At 38.1% G+C, this 20,579-nt stretch overlaps 1 protein-coding gene across 6 annotated transcripts in view; it reads right to left on the bottom strand.

The window, feature by feature from the left end:
• The window catches only part of unc5db (unc-5 netrin receptor Db), a 273,315-nt gene that overhangs the window by 252,093 nt on the left and 643 nt on the right, over nt 1–20,579 (bottom strand). The window lies entirely within an intron of this gene.

The following is a 20,579-nucleotide window of genomic DNA, read 5'->3' on the forward strand; positions in this document are numbered from 1 at the left end:
AACAATTTGCTCCTTGCCTTTTCCCCTATATTTTCCAAAGTAATTGCACCAATTTGCTAGAGTTCAATGGTTTAAATATTTGTAAAAAGGTGTCAGAAAGCAGCACAAGAAAAATAATGTTTCTCCAGGTTTCAAAGAGTCAAATAAAGGAGTGTTTTTTATATGATTTCTAAGGAAATTTTCACCAGTTTCTTTGCGATGGAAATTGAACATATAGTATGTGAACAATAACCATAAAGTTCTATTCCAATTTGTACATTTCTAGCCTTTTAAATAGGAATATTTGGGGCTTTTCTCTGCTTCAGTCAATTGTAAATGTAAAACCTGTTTATGACTGAATTATGACTGTGACATTGTACAAGTCATTTGGCCAAATAAATTAAATGACTAAATCAAAGGACTTATTTTAGGGAAATTATAGATTAATAAGTTATCTTAAACTTTTGCCCCAGTTACGAAAAAAAAATGTAACATAAAGCTAGGCTTAATATTTGGATGTATACCCACTGGAGATAATGCTAGTTAGCTGCTTAGATAATGCATACCAATATAATATTTGCCAATATGGACATGCTGCACTCATGGTTTGCTTGGTAAGATTCTCTACAGTCATTCTGTTCGTTTTAGTGAAACCATGAGCACCAAAGAACAAGTAAGCCAGTAGAGTAAACAAGAAAGACACAAAAAAGAAATTAAATGAAAGAATTTGATTGGATTTCCAATTTTGCTGATCAGCAGTTTTATGTGAAAGGAATTAAAAGCCTGTCCCCTATATATGCCTGTCCCAAATATAAGCCTGTTGAGTTCAGTGGTTCAAGCAAAAAATAGCCTGGACTACTGTAACATGCAGATGTTTTTAAAACGCTCTAAGTATTTGCAGAAAGACACGGAAGCACAACCAAACGCTGGTCACTACTGATCATCCAATTAGCTAAAGGATTGTTTCAGACAACATTCATCTGGATGGCATTTCATGTCATAAACTGTAGGAAAAGGGGCACTGTATCATACAGACACCAGCGGCTGACATGAGATGTTCCAAAACACAAAGCATGAGGCCTGCGGTACAGTGCATGCCACATTGTTGCGTAACTGCTATTAAATCAGACTAACGCTAATGCAGCTTAAAAAGACAACCGCCACAGCAACAAAAGAACCATTTTCCTGCGCTGCTGTGTGGGCACAAGCCACAGCAAATCAGCAAAGATATAACGTGGCCCACAAGGTTGAGATGAATACATGTTGGTTTACATGGGAGGGTTGAATAATCCACAGCGGTGCTGACCCCAAAGAACTCTGAGATTGTATCAAAAGCCAAAATGAGTTTCAAAAGAGAAAATTTCAAGCATAAAAAAGAGGCAGTAGGAGGATGCCTGAGGCGCACGAGGAACTGAAGAGTTACCCAGCCACTATCCACCCGCCAAGACAAAGCAGAGTGGAGTACAATGCAATATTCATATTCTAAATGCTTTACCAGGTCACAAGCCAAGCTGTCAGGGCCTCTTAAATCAACAGAAAACCAGTGAAAGAGCACACTGTTTCCCCATCAAACGCTCACTGCTCATTAAAACACTGTGAAAACTGCCTTAATATGGTCCAACTCAAAACTAATGCATTAGTCACTGAAGAATGAGGCAAAAAAAAGTGTTGTGTTGGAGGGGGAACACATGCCAGGTGTTTCATCACCTTCCAAGCTAAGAAATTCGGACGAAACAGCAGCAGCTGTCTGCTGTCATCAAAACATGGCTACCTCATTTTCCTGTCCAGAAGTCTATCTTGAAATATGCCGAAACCCATCACTGCGCGCTGTAAACTAATGCCTGATGTCTCTGCCGTGGTGACAGCTTTTAAATGTATTTTCATATTACCTTGCGTTTCATAGTGGCCGCGACTGTCGAGAGGCTGGTTCTGATCATTTGTCAATCCAGGTTGATACTTGCAGTGAGTAGTGTTAGATGAGAAATGTGGCCATTGAGTGAACAGACTGTCAAATACAGATAGAGCATGAAACAAGGAGGCGGTCAAGAAGGTGCCTTTGAGGAGGAAAGAAAGACGGGAGCTTTCTGAAATACTAAAATGCATGTGCAGCATTTTTAAACCCACCATGTACCTCTTTTTTTTAACCCTTAGGGAGTGTTTGGCGCATTTTACAGCCAGTTCATTCTTCATTTTTTGATTTTAGCTGTGTTCATGCATATGGCATACATTTTGGCAAGATTGTGTATTTTTGTTTATTCTTGGAATTTCCAGCTCAGCTCCCACAATAAGTCTAAAAGAAACTGCAATATTTGATCCCACAACAATCAAAGCATTAAAACATGCACTGTATCATTTCTGGCTGTCATTCTGGGCTTTTGCCTTGGAATTTATCATTTATACTATTATTTACTATTATACTCCACCTGATGACGTCATTTTTACCATATTTGGCATATGGAGAAAATATATGCTATTTCCACTAGGTGCACTGTCACAATCAATGTTGCTGCTACTTATTGACATATTCCAGGCTGTGATTAAAAAAATAAAAGTAAAAATTCTGCTTTGCATGTAGTATGTTGAAAAATAATTCTTTTTCATGGGTTTTTTTTTTAGAATGTAAAAGTATAGTGGCATCATAGGAAAAACATGCCCTCCAAGTGTGGTGCGATGCATAACTGAAAATAAATAATAATGATAAATATATTCCAACAGTGCTGCTTATGAACAGTCCAGCTCATAAAATAGAAAATCTACTGGTGGCAGCAGATGTTTCAAGTGGGGCAGATTCCCTCAAAAAAGAGAGAATGAGAATGTATAAACACTGCCATCTTGTAAAATCATATTGTAAAATCATATTGTAATATTCAAAATCAATTAGATTTAATTTTAGGAACATTTAGGAAAATTAAAGATGAAGGTACACTTTAGTCACAGAAGTATTTTATCCACTTACTGATGTTTGTACATATGGACCAATGAAAGAGTGACAGTGCAACATTTAGGTCTAATTTACAACAGTAATGTAATGTACTGCAATGTACATTTGATTGCCATAGCAACTGTAAAATATAAAATAAACCCTAGTCTGCTGCTGACTCTTTGATTGACCATTTAGTGCTGCTATTTTCACATTTTACAAATTTCTCCATGAGCTGACAGTGGCCTGTTTGGCTTAACACTGCCCCTATCAGAAGACATGTACATAGAGGAAATGATGTGACACTGCCATCATGCAAACTGAAAAGTTTGAACTGAAAAACCCCGAACTGAAATATAAAGTTTTCTAATGAGGAAAGTTTACGCTCCCCAAGTCTGTTCAAGATGTCGATCAGCCTGAGCCAAATAAGGGTCAGTCAGTCTATCGAACACAGTGCCTCTCTTCAAAACTGTGGCGCTCACTGTGAGACTTAACTGTGTGGGCCAATCCATGTGTGACAAATAGTGTTTTGTTAGCAATACATTTGCTACAATTAGACAGAGTTAATCAAGTCAGTATTTGCGGATCAGATTGGAGTCTCCAAAGCTGATGGATGCTCACTCAAGTCCTGCTTGTGAGGTGCTTTCAAGTGTCTAATGTGTGTTTAAACGGCAGTTAATAATTTTGGAGGTGAATATTTGAGTGAATTGTGACGTTAGGGCAGCTAATTTGAGCTTTTCTCCACACTCATGGCTGGGGGACACACACAAATCCTCCAAATAGCTTTATTTGTTTAGATACCCAAGGTAAAATAAAACACGAACATGTTGATTTGTAATATTGATATGTCCCCCAGTTGCTGCTGTCGCTTTTGGATCTTCTTTGTTTAGTTGTATTATTAGTTTTTCAGTGTATTTAACACTTGAAAGAAAATTCATTAATATTCAAACTATTGTGTACTTTTCAAAGTACTTCTAACTGTGTTAATACACATTACCTTTTATTGCTGACTGATTAATTTACTAAAGCCACTGTAGATTTTAAATCATTTGATGATTGATAGGTTATAGAGAACAGTATTCTTGGAAAAAAATAACATGAAATAGGGATGCACGATATTAGATTTTTTTTGCTGTTGTTGCTGATATCCAATATGTCGATACATAACCAATAAGCCAATAACTGATACCAATATTGATATATCCACTTTTACTCCCCACCTAATTTTAGTGATTATCAAGTCTCTTCAGTAGTGGAATTAACATTTTATTATGCATACTCTTGTTGTGAAGGCCTACTAGAAGATGGAAACATGAAATGCTGATACTCAATGCTTTTTAGTGTATGTAATATTTATTCTTTGTGCAAAATAAGATAAATAACTAAGGGTTGATGTTTTGTATATGTTTACTATGTAAATTTAAAAAATGAATATCGTTTTGCATTATCTGCACAAATCAGCATGTATACTAATATTTCATTTTAAACCCATTATCTGCAAATGACATGCCGATATTATTGTGCATTCCTAACATAAACTAGTCCTGAAATGATCCTTATCACTTGTGACTTAATGGTAGTCTGTGTCAGTGTTTTTGCAGTGTTCTGTGTTCCCGCTTTTTGCCAATAACTGATCTGACTGTTCAGAGCATGAACCTGCTGTTAAAGGGTGTGTGAGCCTCTAGCACTAAAAAAAACTGCAAGTACGGCAAAGCAGAACACCATACAGACAAGGTAACTCCCAGCTGGCCGGATTTCTGTTGAATAGGTTTGCACTGGTTAGTGTAGTTGCAGCCAGTACTGTGTCCTGGTAGCGGTGTTCAGGAATCTGGCATATTCATGTCTGGTTGAGAGTCTTGTCTCGTTGAGTTAGGGAGGAAAAAGAGTTGTGTTTACAAGCCATTTGCAGCACAGTGCCATTCAGTCAGCCTCATTCAAGCCTTCACAATAAGTGTTGTAACAATCTACAAATGGTTTATAATAGATTGTTATATTCTTACCCTTTGGCATTTCCTTAAAATGTTATGCATTTTACTAACAAGGTAATGCATTGTTGTTATTAAGTAAACACTAAAACAACCACTGCCTTTTATCGAAGATCTGCTGAAAATAAAACAAATGGACTTTTATTGTTAGACCGCTATATAAGATTGGACATAATGTTTTCAAGATGTAAAACACTGCTGGACTGCCAGACTGTTTTGAAATTATAAGGATACCATATTTGTTATTTGTTGTTATTTCTCATTGATAAGTTATTCTCAACCTTTTTTCCTATCTTTCTGACAGAAATCAAGCCTATTTGCTCAGAGTTCAAAGTTTTAAATACTTAAAAAAGCTTCCAAATACAGCACAAGAAAATGAAGCTGATCCAGGTGACAAAGGGTTAATTTGTTTTTTAATCTTTTTTTTTTTAATTACCACAATGGCAGTAGGCTCAATTGCATATTTTCTGTAATATTACTGTTCATCTTTGTGTCATTTTACATTGCACCATAGACAGTTTCAGTAAGTCCTACATAGTGTTAGTGTGGGTGGTAGATAGTTAAATCAATTGTAATTTTCTTTTTCACATCATTCATAATTTACAAATGGTACATTAAAAAATCATTTTAATGTAATTTCTATTATATTCAAATTAAGTATATAATAATTTACAACAACAAGTGTTATGTAAATGTTTTCATTATTAATTCATAGTTTACTGGTGTCTTACTGAAGTTTGTAGTATGTGAAACTATCAAAAGTCATTTACAAATATTAATACATGGTTGTTAATCATTTGATTCTCATTAAGATTAGGGCTGCAACGACGAATCAATAAAATTGATCATTATCGATTATTAAATGTGTTGGCAACGAATAAAATTATGGATTTGCATTGCACGCAAACACAATGGCTTTGACACAGCATCTGAAACAAAGTGAAAGTGAGGAGGGGGAGAGCTTAACAGCAGGGCAAGTCTCGTTAAAAACAATGTATGTTCAGTTTTAAGGTAAGGAAACGTATGTTGTAAAAGCTGTCAACATTTAGGTTTTTAATTGTTTCATATTTGTCTTTGTACTGCTATCAATAATCTGTTTTTGAACAAAGTGATGGGAGAAAAAAATGGGTTTTTTTTAGTATTATCACTAGTTGCAGCCCTAACTAAGATTCCATCAAGATCTCTTACATATATTAATAGTTACAATATGGTCTTGGTTTTAAGTGTGAGTTGAGTTTGTAGTTAGGATTTTTTTTATTACTGCTTTTATTATTTTATTTTCATACCTTGGTTTGCGTCATGTTGCTTTGCTTAGTGATTCATATTTGACTTAGTGTGTTGTAGCTTCAATTTTAGATTTGAGTTGTCCTTACTAATCAGAAAAATGCAATTTCGTTGGTCATGCCAAAAATGTGATAACTGCCTGAGTGTGACTGAAGAGTAGAGGGCAGCACAGCAGACAGCAAATAGAGCTGTATTTATTTTTTAACCATTGATTAATATGTCCGTTTTTTTCAAATCCATTGATTTACTGTCTCCAAAAGAGGCAGGGATTTGTGAGAGATGCCCATCACAATTTCCCAGAGCCCAAGGTCATGTCTTTTATGTCTTATCTTGTCCAAAAGTCCTAACAGCCCTCAGACTTTCAATATACATTTAATGCTATGCTTAGCTGGAATGAGGACAAATTTATCAAATGATTTATATGTTATTGGATGATCATTGGTTATTCTGATTTTTCTAGGATTTCAGTACATCAGCACAGTCCAACTAAGGCTCCTTTGTTGCTTAATTTAGTCCTCCACATTTTGACAGAGTGAACAGAATGCAGTTATTGCTCTATATACGTGCAGGGGCTTTGAGATAACTATATTTAAGTAGAGCACAATCTGATAACCATGTTCACACTATCTTCACAAAGCTTTGTCTATCACACTGAGAGTAAACTGAATTCTAACCCAGTACCAAGGGTTTTTATTAACAATTCGCCATACACCTAACACTCATATCAAAGATTAAAAAAACCTACTATTAAGCCCTCTCCCTGGTCGTTTCTGCAGTACCTGTGTGTGTCAACCACTGGTCACAAACAGCGTGGTCCAATGACTAACATGTACCCACCAGCGAGACCCAGAGGTCCTCCAGGCAGGACAGGACACAGCAAGCTGAGACTGGTACTCGGCAGTCCATTCATCACAACTTGTCCTTCAGCACAGTTATGTCCCGGTAGGCCTGCTGCTGCACCATGGATCAACAGAGGACATGTTTGAACAGCTGACCCAAGGCCATGAAAGTGGGTACAGCAAAAGCAGAGGACCATCAGGGTTGGCATATCAAAGGCCATATATCAGGCATCCGAGAAAAATACCTGTGATCTATGTACTGGAGAGGCTTTTCTATAACTACTGGCCTTTCAATGGAGGCGGCTCATGTTGCTGGGTTACTATCCTGTCATGCTGCTTTCTTTGTAAATAACATTTTGCCCTTCATACTGTTCAAGTCATCTGCTGGAGGTATTGTCAGAGGATTACTAATGTCAAAAGGATTTATTCTCTCAAGGGAATTACTGTCTCCACAGCATGTCATGGCAATTCATCCAACAATTGGTAAAACAAATCTAGACCACAGTGGTGGACTGACCAATAAGGCTAGGTGTTGGTACTTCATAACTTTAAGATATCAACCTATTAACCCAAAACCAAGTAGTATCAAAATGTCTCCACTCATATGATGGCTACATTCGATATTTTTTGCGTCAGTGTTCTGATCCCATACTGTCCTGAATACCTGCCAGATCAACAAACTTTCTGTTGCTGTCTCCAGAGTCAATCTCATACGGGTGAGCCTGTCCAGTTAGCAGAAGCTAACACAGCAGCAGTGCTAACATCCAACACCAAGCCGTTCAGTGGTACCAACAAACTCACACAAAGACTGAAATCTCTCACCTCTGTTATTAAACCCATTAATAACCGTTAGGAAAAGATTGCCGTGTGATGTTAAAATCCAATGCATGTGCAGCCAGCGCACTCTCACAACTGTCCCCGGCACAGAGCTCACATTCCTGCAACAGCAGCTACAAGCCATACAGTCTATGTTGTGGTGAAGTTGAGGCATTTGAAGTATGACTATACTACACACCAATCCATTCACATTATGGGTATTGAATGTAGAGCTCTTTTGGTATCAGTATCACTTTAAGGATACTGGTATTGGTACTAAAATTGTTATCACCCTAAGGGTAATGGTTTTGGTATGCCAAAAATTATAGTAACTTGTATTGGTACTGGTACTGGCAGTACTTTAGGGTACTGGTATTGGCACTAGAATTGGTGTCATTTTAAGGGTACTGGTATTGGTACTAGTGTCGGTATCACCTAAAGGGTACAGGTATTGGTATCACTTTAAGGGTAATGGTACCGGTATCACTTTAAGGGTAATATAGGTATTCCAAACATTAATATTAGTTGTATTGGTATCAGTACTACTTTAATGGTACTGGTACTATTATTGGTATGATTTTGAGGGTACTAGTATTGGTATCACTTTAAGGGTAATGGTATTGGTATCACTTTAAGGGTACTGGTATTGTTACTAGTATTGGTATCACTTTACATGTTACTGGTCTTGGTATACCACAAAATACCAGTATACTGGTATCATAGTTTTTTAAAATCATATTCAGCCTTAAAAAGTCAATAGGATTCATACTCTCAACACAATAGATATATGAACAAAATTCCATCCCATATTTGGTGAGATATTTCACTCTGAACCAAAGTGGTAGACTGACTAACCTACCCTGCCATCAATGACATCATGCAATATACAGAATAATGACACTCCTTTACCTTTCACTGGATGCACTATGTGAGATTCACTTAGAAACTACAGTCATTCAAAAGGCAATTTACTTGAGATTGGCTGACATAGATTTCAGCAGTGACCCATACATCAACGGGACATGTTTTTCAATAACAATATTGAATTCTCTCAGACCTGATAAGAGATGAGGCCTCACCTATCACTTGACTCTGATTCTATAGAAGCTCTCACCCAGATGCTATATATAGCAAGTGATGTGGTACAAACAAAATTTACACAAACTATGTGTGTGTGTGTGTGTGTATGTGTGTGTGTGTATGTGTGTGTGTGTGTGTGTGTGTGTGTGTGTGTGTGTGTGTGTGCAGTGCACAGTCACATGTACATCCCCCAGTAGGCCTTATGGCTGCTTGGAGGTTTGCTAAATATGATGCTACCATAAAGCCGCCTTGTAAAAAGCTCATCTGGTGTGCACCATCTGTAAACACAGATATGAAGAAGTTCACGGAAGCCTGCGCAACCTGACACCTCTAAATTTGGAGTATATCACCGAGTTGGTGTATAGTGCCAGCATTTGCTCTGCAGCAAACACCAAATTAAAGTGAAAAAAACCCCACAAATTAGAGCTGCTTTTTTTATGAAGACCCTGTTTTACTTGTGCTGATGCTTGAGAGTAATTGCACCACAGTACAAGTGTGATTAATTAGTTTGCAGCAATAAATGCGTGTTTATTTAGAGCATGTGTAAGAATCTTCAAAGATTACAGAAATGAAGATGAGGTTCAATTAATGGCTATGAATATTTAAGCAGTTTTATATCACTTTATTATGTGTGTGTTAAGGTGGGTGTACAAAACAAGTAGTGACACATGTACACGGACAGAAACACTACTTTTCTACTTAAGTGTTATTCCTACCCACAGTTTGTATCTATTATTTATGATGTATGAATATTCTATGGTTATTTACAATATATTTTGCTTATGCTGTGTGGCTGTTGTTTTGACCCTTGCACTATACGTTGCTGGCTATATGTGCACTTAACTATGCAGACTAAATTAAGATTGGATCGTTGCCACTCCAAAATTGTGTAAAAAAATATCAGCTACACGCATGAATAAATGTCGAATAAAATATGGATACAGATGTCAATAAACACCATCCCAGAAACAATACACCTTGTCTCCAGCTCATTTTTAAAACACACTCTACCCTGCTTTTTTTGTCATCATTATACAGTACAGTGCATTCTCCGCCTACCACATTTAATTCCCAAGTGTTTTTTATCCTTGGGGAGTTCTTTTGTAAGAGCAAAAGAAAAAAAAAAAAGATGGGTCCACATGTATCAGTCAGGGCTCACGCATAGATTGCAATATTTAAAAAGAAACCCACTTGGCTGGAGTCTGGACAGGACTGTGGAATGAAGACGTGTCGCTCTAAGAGCACAACTGATTGAATCTCCTGACTGAGATGGATGAAGGGGATCTGCAGCTTTGTTACATGATTTAGCACTGTGACTGAGTGGGCCTTCTCATCCTGTCCTGATTGCCGTCCCCTCAGATTAAGTAAAAACGGAAGCTGCAGCGTTCATCCGGGCCAGACGAGGCCATCGTGACTCAAGCATTTTCAGAGGGATTCTAAATAACAGCCCCCGTCGTGCGCTAATTCTCTGGAAAATGGCAAAGTTAAGGGTGAAGGAGTGAAAGAGAACAGAGATTACTAAAATGTCAGTGCTAGATGCTGTTTGTAATTCTTACAATATAATTATAGACGCAATGGCTGAAATACATTGGCTTCTGTATACTGGCTTCATTATTAATCTGCAAATATTTTTTTAATTTATTGGTTAATTATTTGGTCTATTAAATTGCAGAATATGGTAAATCGCTAATTTCGAGACTCAAAGCCCACTTACTATGGTTTTCATAGCTTTGAATCTCATCTTGTGCTTTTTCTTAGGCTTGGCAAATTCCATCTGCTGAGGAAAACTGTGAGATGTGACTGAAAGCCCTAGAAAATGCTATTACTGGCACCTTGAGTTAGGATTTCCTGTAAACTGGTCAAATAAGGTTGAGAAATAACTAATAAATAAATAAAAAAAATCTTAAGATATTCAATTTACAGTGATAAAAAACAAAGATAAACAGAATCGTGACATTTGAAAAGGTGGAATATATAGTGTTTTTGCCTTCAAATAAAATTAAAAATAGACTTGCACTGATTTATTGTCCAAACATCAGTATGAGCCAATATTCACCCTGTTGACTGCCATCGGCCTATTGGCAAATAAGATGACATTCATTGATGGCAGTGGCCACTGTTTTTCTGAGGTGTCTAATCAATTTTGCAAAGGCAAAAAAACAGTGCTGAAGCCTAACGGCGTCCTGGCATTGCGGGAACAATAGAAATGTGTTTGGGTTGAGACGCTCTCGGGATGAAAGGGCACAGTAAACTAACAATTGACGCATCGGGGACACACCCTATCATTTCCCTGATAATGGCAGATTGTGGACAACAAATCTGTGCTGAATTTGAAAGGAGGGGAGCTGGTTAATGTCAGCTGTTAGCAGCCAGCGGCAAGAACTAATAGCTGACTGCAAAGCATTCTAACGCCCAAATCATCAAATACTGATGCTCTGTCAGTGGCCCTACGGGTAAAATTATGACACCCTAAGTTCCCCTCCAGTATCCATTTTGGAAGCACAGGGATTTCATTTTACGCTCCTTATATACATTGTGCTATTTCAAAATGACCTTCAAATGTTGGTAAAACACTTCATTTTTTTAGGTTTAATTAATTAGGTTTAAACAACAAAAGCATGTGTTTAGGTTAAGAAAAAAACAGTTTTGCTTAAAATAAAGCTTGTTACTTACATAATATCATGTTATGTGAAATATGTCACAGTGTCCAACACATGCTAGCAGACTACATTGTTATTCAAGAACCTGACTATTAGTTTCACGTGGAACATGAACAGCGTGCTCCCAGGTAAAAGTCCAGAGTTTGTTTGTCCCATCTAAGTCAACTTCCACCCTCCCTTGTGGCATTTAGTGCTTTTTATACAACGACAGTTGCTCCAAGCATCAAAAAATGCCGCTGCCCAGTGCTACTCTTACTAAAAGGTGCCTCGGTGTCTCAGTATCTGACGCAGAGGGCCACTGACCACACGTTGCTGAGTTGGGAGTGAGAAATGATTGCTTGACGGAGGTTGCATTGAGTTGAGTTATGACATGTTCAAGTTCAATTCTGTACAAATTAAGGTGAATTATAATATTCTCATGATATGTTCACTGTAATCTTATAAAATGTAGTTTTTGTGGAGAAACTTGAATAAATACAGCTGTTTGAAGCAGAAATTTGTTTATGTTTCTCACACCCATATAAAAAGATACAAGAGAATTAATTAGTATACTAAAAAAGCTACTGAAGCCAGTTTTTAAAGATGCTATTCATTTGAGAGAAGGTTATATTAAAGGTTGTTCATAAATGTGTATGGTTGAATTTGTCCTCATTCAAGGATAGTGCAAAGGCTGAATGACTTTTAAACAGTTCAGGAATTTTTATAATTATTTCTTTGTTTCCCTGGTACAAAAGGGGGAATGAATAACAACAAAAACTGCATAAACTGAAACAAAAAAATAGAAACACCAGTATCTGAAATCAGCAAAATTTAATTTCACAATCAATGCATCCCCAACACATTAATCTCTCTGAATGTATTGCAACAAGAAACACATTTCATACTACAGTCCTTTTTTTAAGTTGTTTTTTACATACGTCAACTTAAAACCACCTCCAGCTGCATCGGTCTAATCTACTCTCTCTGCCATTTTGGTTTTCTGTCACCATCTTTCTGGCTCAGGTACATGAGGATGACATCCCCGCATGATCTCAACTACAAAAGTTTGGAACTAGGCTTTGTTATGAGATACCTTGAATGTGTTAGGGCCTTTGCAGCGTAAACGTGCAGATATAGATGACATAGGGTAGCTGGAAGAAAGTTGAATGTCTGAGTACCATTCAGCTTGGTAGCAGACAGGAGAACCCAATGAGCTGCGGGGCTGATTGCTGACTACATTAAGCCTCTTAGGCAGCGCGTTGATGAATTCGCTCGTTGAAATGTGAAGGTAATAGTCTTGACATAGCAAAGACATAACTCACCGACTGTACCTGCAAAGTCCCCAAATGACAGCAATCCCGAGCAGGAGCCAGTCCAATATGAAAGAGGACTTTGCTTTTATTACCATCATCATTACTGTATATCATTTCTGAATGTACAGCCATTTGGTTTCATTTAAATGTAAATCTGGGCACTGAACTGCGCACGTTGTCACCCACGGCAGCCTGACTATGATGATTCATTCTGGGATCGGCAGGGAAAATATAAGAGCCCCTTTACTTTCTCTGAGGGAAAATAACTGATTTGACCTTTGTCTGTTTTCATGAAAGCCGTGTATGCAGCAAAATAAAATAAGAAAAAAACCTTGAGATATTTTTTCTGGAAAACAAAAGTAACCACAGCTTTGTACGTCCTTGCTCTACTCTCTTCTATTTTTGTTTTCCAACCTGAAGAGCAAGAACAGAGGTACAAGGTCAAGGGTGAACTGAAGCCTGGGGAGAATTGCAGATTCCACATGTCAGGGAAGAGTGAGACACGGCATCGAGGGCATCACACGCCATGTGGCGGTTGTTACTTCAGCGAGGCTTGACACCACTGTGCATCCGAGGAGCTAGGAGTGGCTAATGTGGTTATACTCGACTTACAGCCTGCAGGTTCAATCTGGTCCTCGACAGTGTGCTGGGTGGCCCCCCTTAACCATTTTCTAATTCACAATAAATGAAGTGATTCACACTCGTAATTGTTTTTGTTCTTTTAGTATACATATGGTGCCAGAGTGCACAAAACAGTGTCAAAATAGAGCTTGTTTTTTTTATTAAACATCAGTGTAGGATCCTCCACAACCCTCGACAAAGGTCCAAGCCAAGTACCTAATGTCCTAAATTCTTAGAAACATCCTACAATCCCTTGAACATAAAAACCTAGAAATGTTGTAAAATCCTAGAAATGTTGTATAATCCTGGAAATGTCCCAAAACCCTAAAAACATGCTAAAATTCTCAAAACATGCTACAATACTTGAAAAGTCCTAAAATCCTAGAAACCTCCTAAAATCCAATAAACATGTTAAAATCCTAGAAATGCTGTAAAATCCTGGAAATGTCCCCAAACCCTGGAAACATGCTAAAATCCTAGAAACATGCTAAAATCTTCAAAACATGCTACAATCCTTGAAAAGTCCCAAAATCCAAGAAACATCCTAATGTCCTCGAAACATCCTAATGTCCTCGAAACATCCTAAAATCCTTGAAACGTCCTAAATCCTAGAAATGTTCTAAAATATGAAAAACATCCAAGAGTCCTAGAGAGGCCTTAATGCCTAGAAACATCCTCAAATCATAGAGATGTGCCAAAATCCTAGACATGCTGTAAAATCCTACAAATGTCCAAAAATTTGAGAAACATCCTAAAATCTGAGAAACATCCTGGAACCCCAGAAATGTCCTGAAATCATAGAATTGGCCTTAAATCCTAGAAATGTCCTATAATCCTAGACATGTCCAACAAACCTGGAAACATGTATTGGGCTGCTGCAACTGACCCCTAGCCTCCTGTCATTTTGCAAAAGTGGCCCCCAAGCAAAGCAAGTTGAGTATCACTGTGCTAATGTTTACCAAATGAGGTGACCACCGGGGGGTCCGTGCATGTGTGCAATGCGTCTCGGACTCCAGCACGACAAACATTAGCAGCTCCTGATCTCATAAAATATTCTCAGAATCAGATGTGGCATTAGGAAAACTTACAGCAGAGCATGTTGAATTACTGGAAAATGAACAGGGTGACATCAACAATCCTCAATCAAATATCAGATAATCCCCTTCCTCATTATTTTTCTTACTCTACACACACACACACACTTGCCTGCTAAATCACACATCACATAAATTAATCATCAAGTTCCAAATAAATACGCCTCGTTGTCAAATGAAATCAATAACAGCCTCATCAGAAGCCAGGTTATAAGGGATATTACATATCAGTGCATTCAGTTAGCCTCTCTGCATCTCTAAGTAGGGCGTCATTAGGAGATAATGCTAATACCTAATCTATAAGGAAGTCTAATATCACTGCTCAGAAGGTCTTAAAATATTTTCTCATATGTCTCCTGACTTGTCCTGTGAAGCATGATTGGAAAGGCTTTTAAAGTTTCCCCCTGGGCCACGTGCTCACTCACGGCCATGTCACACAGGAGGAGCCCAGCTTGCGTGGGGCTCGTCTCCAGCCAACAAGGCCTGCAAACATCACCACTGATCCCCGAGAGCTTAAATCTCGCTGAGTGCGAGCTAGCGTGGTCAAATTCCGCTGCAGCCAGACCACTGTGTTTGCTGCTGTTTGGGTTCACGGAGTCAACGTTGTGGGGAAATGTCCGTGTGACACCTGTTGTTACAGTTATGGCCTTTGAGAGTGATGTGACGTGCAGGGAAATGGGAGCAGTGAAGGGCGCCTGTGCTGTGCACGAGTATGTGGAGACAGCACGAAATGTCACTTTGATTCCTGCAGAAATGATGGACGCATTCAAGGTCCTTTGGGTGGGACTTAAATGCAGAGCTCTGCCTCTGGAGCTAAAATGATTGGCTGATTGATAGAAAATCTATTTATTTTCATAGTAATTTCAGTCATTTTTAATCAAAAATATCAAACTTTCTCTGATTTTAACTTCTCAGATGTAAGAGTTTTCAGTCACATATGATAATTACCTTGATTTTTTATTAATAGTCAGATAAAACAAGGAAAATGAAGGTGCCACTTTGCATTCTTGGGAATTAAAATGGTGAGATTTCTTCTATTTTTTTGACATTTTATAGACAACTTTAATCAAGTAGAACCTTGGCAGAATAATTGATAAAAATATAGTCATTTTCTAGGCAACATCGACAACAAAGATCTAGTCTCTCTAAAGCCTGAGTAAAGCAAAGTGAGTTTTTTTCTTTCTAAAGACATTATAAATCTCACAAAATACTTGTTGAAAACTTGTGAAAAGACTGAGAACTGTGTAGTGCTGCATTGTGAAATAAGTTTGTTGTGTTCATGATTTTTCGGGCTGCTTGATGACACACTAGAGCCATCTTTAACATAATCCCTCCCCCACTCTGTATTTACCAAGAACAAGCTGTTGTGAAGCAACAGACCATTGTTAGCAGCTAATTCAGTGGTACGAAGCACACATTTCCCCCAAGCCAGGGAGTGTACCACTGTGTAGCTACCAACTCTCATTAGCAGCTAACTCAGTAGCACAATATCATAAACACCCCAACCAAAGTGCTAGCAGCTGCACAGCTAAAGACTCTGGTAAGCCGTTCACTCAGTAGCGCAGTAACATACACACTCCAAGTTGAAGAACAAGGGGGCCACCGTGCAGCTTAGACTCTCATTAGCAGCTAACACAGTAGTGCAGTAACATACACACACCACAGGCCGAAAACCTAGCAGCTGCACAGCTTCAGACTCTCATTAGCAGCTAACTCAGTACCATAGTAACATGCACACCCCAAGCTGAAGAATGAGTGAGCCACCGTACAGCTATTGACTCTTGTTAGCAGCTAAATCATCAGCATAGTAACATACACACCCCATGTTGAGGAACTAAAGAGCTGCCATGCAGCTACAGACTCTTGTTAGCAGCTAACTCAGTAGCACAGTCACATACACATCAAGCCTAAGGAGGAGAGAGCCACTAAGCAACAGATTCTCACTGGCAGCTAACAGCAGCTAATAGCAGCTAACATTAGCACGAAGCACACTCCCAAAGCAGTCAGCAGTAAATGCTGGCGGGCCGGTTAGGGCTGAAATGACTGAAATTTACGTTACTGATGAATATCCTGCCTATGTTTTTGACTTTTGCACTTAACAGACTTTTTTATTAATGTATTTATTTGACTAAAGAGATTAGAGGACTGTTAGAATGTAGCTAACTCCCTACCTGCACACGGGGTAAACCAAACTATACTTATATGCTACATTTTTTTAAAGTTAGTAGTAACCGTAACATAGTTTCAGCTCCTTTATCAGACACGCTCCCAGTGTCTCAACGTACCACTCTTTTTTTATGATTTTAAAGCTAATTTTTTTATTTTTCTCTGGTGTGACAAGCTCATCGCACATTTTTTTTTTCTTTACAAGTAACAGACTGCAGTTTTGGCCTGTTTGCTTAGTCTAAAATTCTGGTATTGCCTCTTCTCTGCACACAGAAAGTTACAATCTAAACCTTGAATAAAGTCCAAGTTCAAACTGTCTTCTAAGCAGCAGTGAACAAACACTGTCCAGAGAACATCAGACTCAACACTGTCAGATCTTTTGCTTCTTTGAAATCTTTAGTTAAGATTCATTTTGTGTACAGTACAGAAACAGAGTTTGGGAAACAAGAGTTCTAAGTACAGTTGACTGACGGCTCCTCCAAGAGTTTTCTGGGTATTATAACCCCTCAACTTCACAACTATTAATATTTAACAAATTCAACATAAAAACTATTTAATAGTGCATACTTACAGAGAGCAAAGTTGCACACGGGCTTGTATGATCAGCCTTTTTTTCTTTACTGTCCAAATGACTGGTTACTACTGTAGGGTTCAGGGCCCACAAAAGGGTCACAAGAGAAATATCTGTGCAGGGGTGCACCATCAAGAGAGGCAAACCAAGCAAATGTTTGGGGGCCCGTGAAAAAAAAATTAGGAAAAGGGCCCCTGATGGCCATTGATATTGGCACAATTTGCAACAACAAATATAAACCCCGGAAAACCTCCCAGAATGCACTACAGTGGACCACCACTGCCCCCCAAAAACAGCAAACTGTGGCCCCCTCTAGCTACCATAACAGCTGGTTGTTCAAGTACTCTGATATTTGTGTGTGCATGTTGGTGTCTATTATATTTTTGGGAAAAATTTACCACATTTGATAATGAAAAAATGCATTTTTTTTACTGAATTGACTGTTCCTTTGCTTGGGGCCCTACAGAGTCTAGGATTGCTACTGAATTTGAGGGGTGATAAGATTATGGGTGACAAAACATACAGTATTCTTCTCTAATCTTAGCTTTTCTTGCAAAATTCTGGATTGTTTAGTTGAATTAACCCTGATGATGTCATCAAATAACCCCAATGACATCATTAAACTGAAGACTAAACATATTTTACAAGAATCCTACATTTCAAACAGAGGTATGGGCTTTGAAAGATATGGCAATTTTTCAGGATGGAATGGTTTTTATAAAAGACGCCATCAAGCAGCATTATGGGAATTCCTGTTTCTGAATACTAGGAACTAAAAGTCAGAGTATCTCAGCGTTTGCTTCAATTTTTACCACTCTACTTAAAAAATCAGTCTCTTGTCACACGCCAAAAATGGTGGGAGTCACTAGTTTAAAATGCATAGCTTCATTGTATTTATGCATTTAGTTATTTCTTTTTTTAATTTACCAAATTTACTTTCATTATTTGCATTTACAAGTGGCATTTGTTTCTCTTTCATGAACATAAAATGATAACAATGCTGCCCTGTAATTGAATACGATTCTATTTGATAGTCATACGCAAGCTGCATATTAGACTCTCAAAAGCCAACAATTTCCTCACAATAAGACCAAGACGTAATATAGAAACAATCAGACAGGTTTCACCGCTAAGATGAAAAGGCTGGAGTGTCCCTGCACTCGATCCAACAAGGGACTCTATACACCCATGTTCAGTGACTGCAGTGGGCAATAGAGTTGTGATGCTGTGACCTCAATCTATTACTGCACTCTCTTCAGCTCCATTGGCTTGCTGTACAGTCACGTTAGACTATGTGAAGGGGAAACAGTAATATCACATCAAATACCAGCACTGTACACACTCACCTATAACCTACAGTAACGAGAATCTGAAGAATCTGAAGAATCTGTTTCACGTCACAGCCATTAAAGTCGGCAGCAGACAGAGAATGATGAACCATTTCTCGAGATACGATCAGCACAGGCACGATCAGCTGACTGAGAGGCAAATATATGCCCGTGCAGTTGTGTGCTTGTGGTGTATATCTGATTTAAATGGGCAAGTTTCAATGTAGTGGCTACAACTCGCACTGTAAAAATTAAGTGTCTAGGCTGCCTTAAATTTTTGGGTTGACTGAATATGAGAAGACAAGTTGAATCGCCACATAATAACCTCAACTTGTCTTCTGAACTTCAGTCAACTTAAATTTTTTAGGCAGCCCAGACACTACCTTTTGTAAGGGTTGTAAAGGGTTGTGTAAACAAAATATTTTATTTTTATAGTGCAGTCCAGCTAAAAATTTTAAGTAGACTGAATCTAAGAAGACAAGTTGAGGTAATTTTCTCATGATTCAACTTGTCCTCTTAAATACAGTCAACTTAATTTTTAAGCAATCCAGACGATAACTTTTTTAAGTTAAACAAACATTTTTACAGTGCAATCTAGCTATAAAAAACTGCCTCACATATTTGTTCTAAATCACTGATTATTTTTCTTGATTTTTTCCTCCAATAAATAATAAATAATACATCAAACTGTTGGGCTGTGAATCCATCCGGGTCCATGGATACAATGTTATCATGATACTTAGTCATGATACAATATTATAGCGATTTTAAATGTGTTGCAATATCCTGAGTGCACTGTAAAAATAAACTATTTGATTTAACTTAAAAAAAATTGGTGTCCCGGCTGCCTGAATTTTTTAAGTTGTGTGAATTTGAGAAGATAAATTGAATCATTACAAAATTACCTTCACTTGTGTTTTCAAATTAAGTCAATACTAACTTTGTCAAGTTTAACCAAACATTGTTTCTTTTTCTTAAAGTGTATTGTGCTAAAATATATCAATAGTTATTACCTTTTTCACCCCAAATTACATTGCTAAAGAAAAATGTTAACATCTAGTTTTATCTAAAAAGAGCAGTATGTTTATCTCACTCCAATCATTTTATTGCATCAAACTGTACAGGGTGTACTGAAATAACAATTGATTTTATCATTCTAAAAAGCGACCAAAAGTTTAATTTGCATTTTATAATATCATATCATTTTTTTTTAATATCAATAATTGACATAATAAGAAAAAAAATCTTGGCACCTCTGCATCAATATTAAACTGTCATGCAAAATCATGTCGCGATACTCTGCTGTATCAATTTCTTCCCCACCCCTATCAAACTGGGACACGTGCCCAATCTTCAAATGCTTCCTGCCTGGCACAGCCACCTCATAATCACCTGTATTCCACCTACAAAATAAACTAAAACATGTCCATTATCTTCATCTAAAACACATGGCACACTGCTTTCAGCAAATGATCGACATGTACCCTAAAGGAGCACGGCACCTCACTGAAATCCGGCCCTCCTGCCCTGTCAGAGATTGTTTCAGGTGTCAGCCACACAATGCTTTCCTTATTTTCTGCTTGAAGTCAACATAAACGCCTGTCCCTTCGCCCTGCACAAACAAGCCCTGCATAGCCCCCTTTATCCTCCCTGACACTGGATCCACTTCATGATATCAGGGAGTGGATCGTTTTCAAATGAAGACAGGCGTCTACACACAATCAGCACAGTAACTCCCGGAGAAAAAAATGCATGCCTGTTGCACAGGCGTGCCTGTGTTTAAAGCTACTCCTAAACGCAGCGCAGCCATGCTGATGGATTCGTTAAAGACTGCGTGAAAATGGCACAATTAGCATCGATCTGAGGGGGATAGGAGAAAGATAAACAGCGTAGGGGAAGTTGACAGTGTCAGCTTGATGAATCAACACGAGAAGCTCTGCTGCG

This window comes from Plectropomus leopardus, chromosome 4 (genome assembly GCF_026936395.1).
Source record: "Plectropomus leopardus strain MGB_pleo_1.0 chromosome 4, ASM2693639v1, whole genome shotgun sequence".
NCBI lineage: Eukaryota > Metazoa > Chordata > Actinopteri > Perciformes > Serranidae > Plectropomus > Plectropomus leopardus.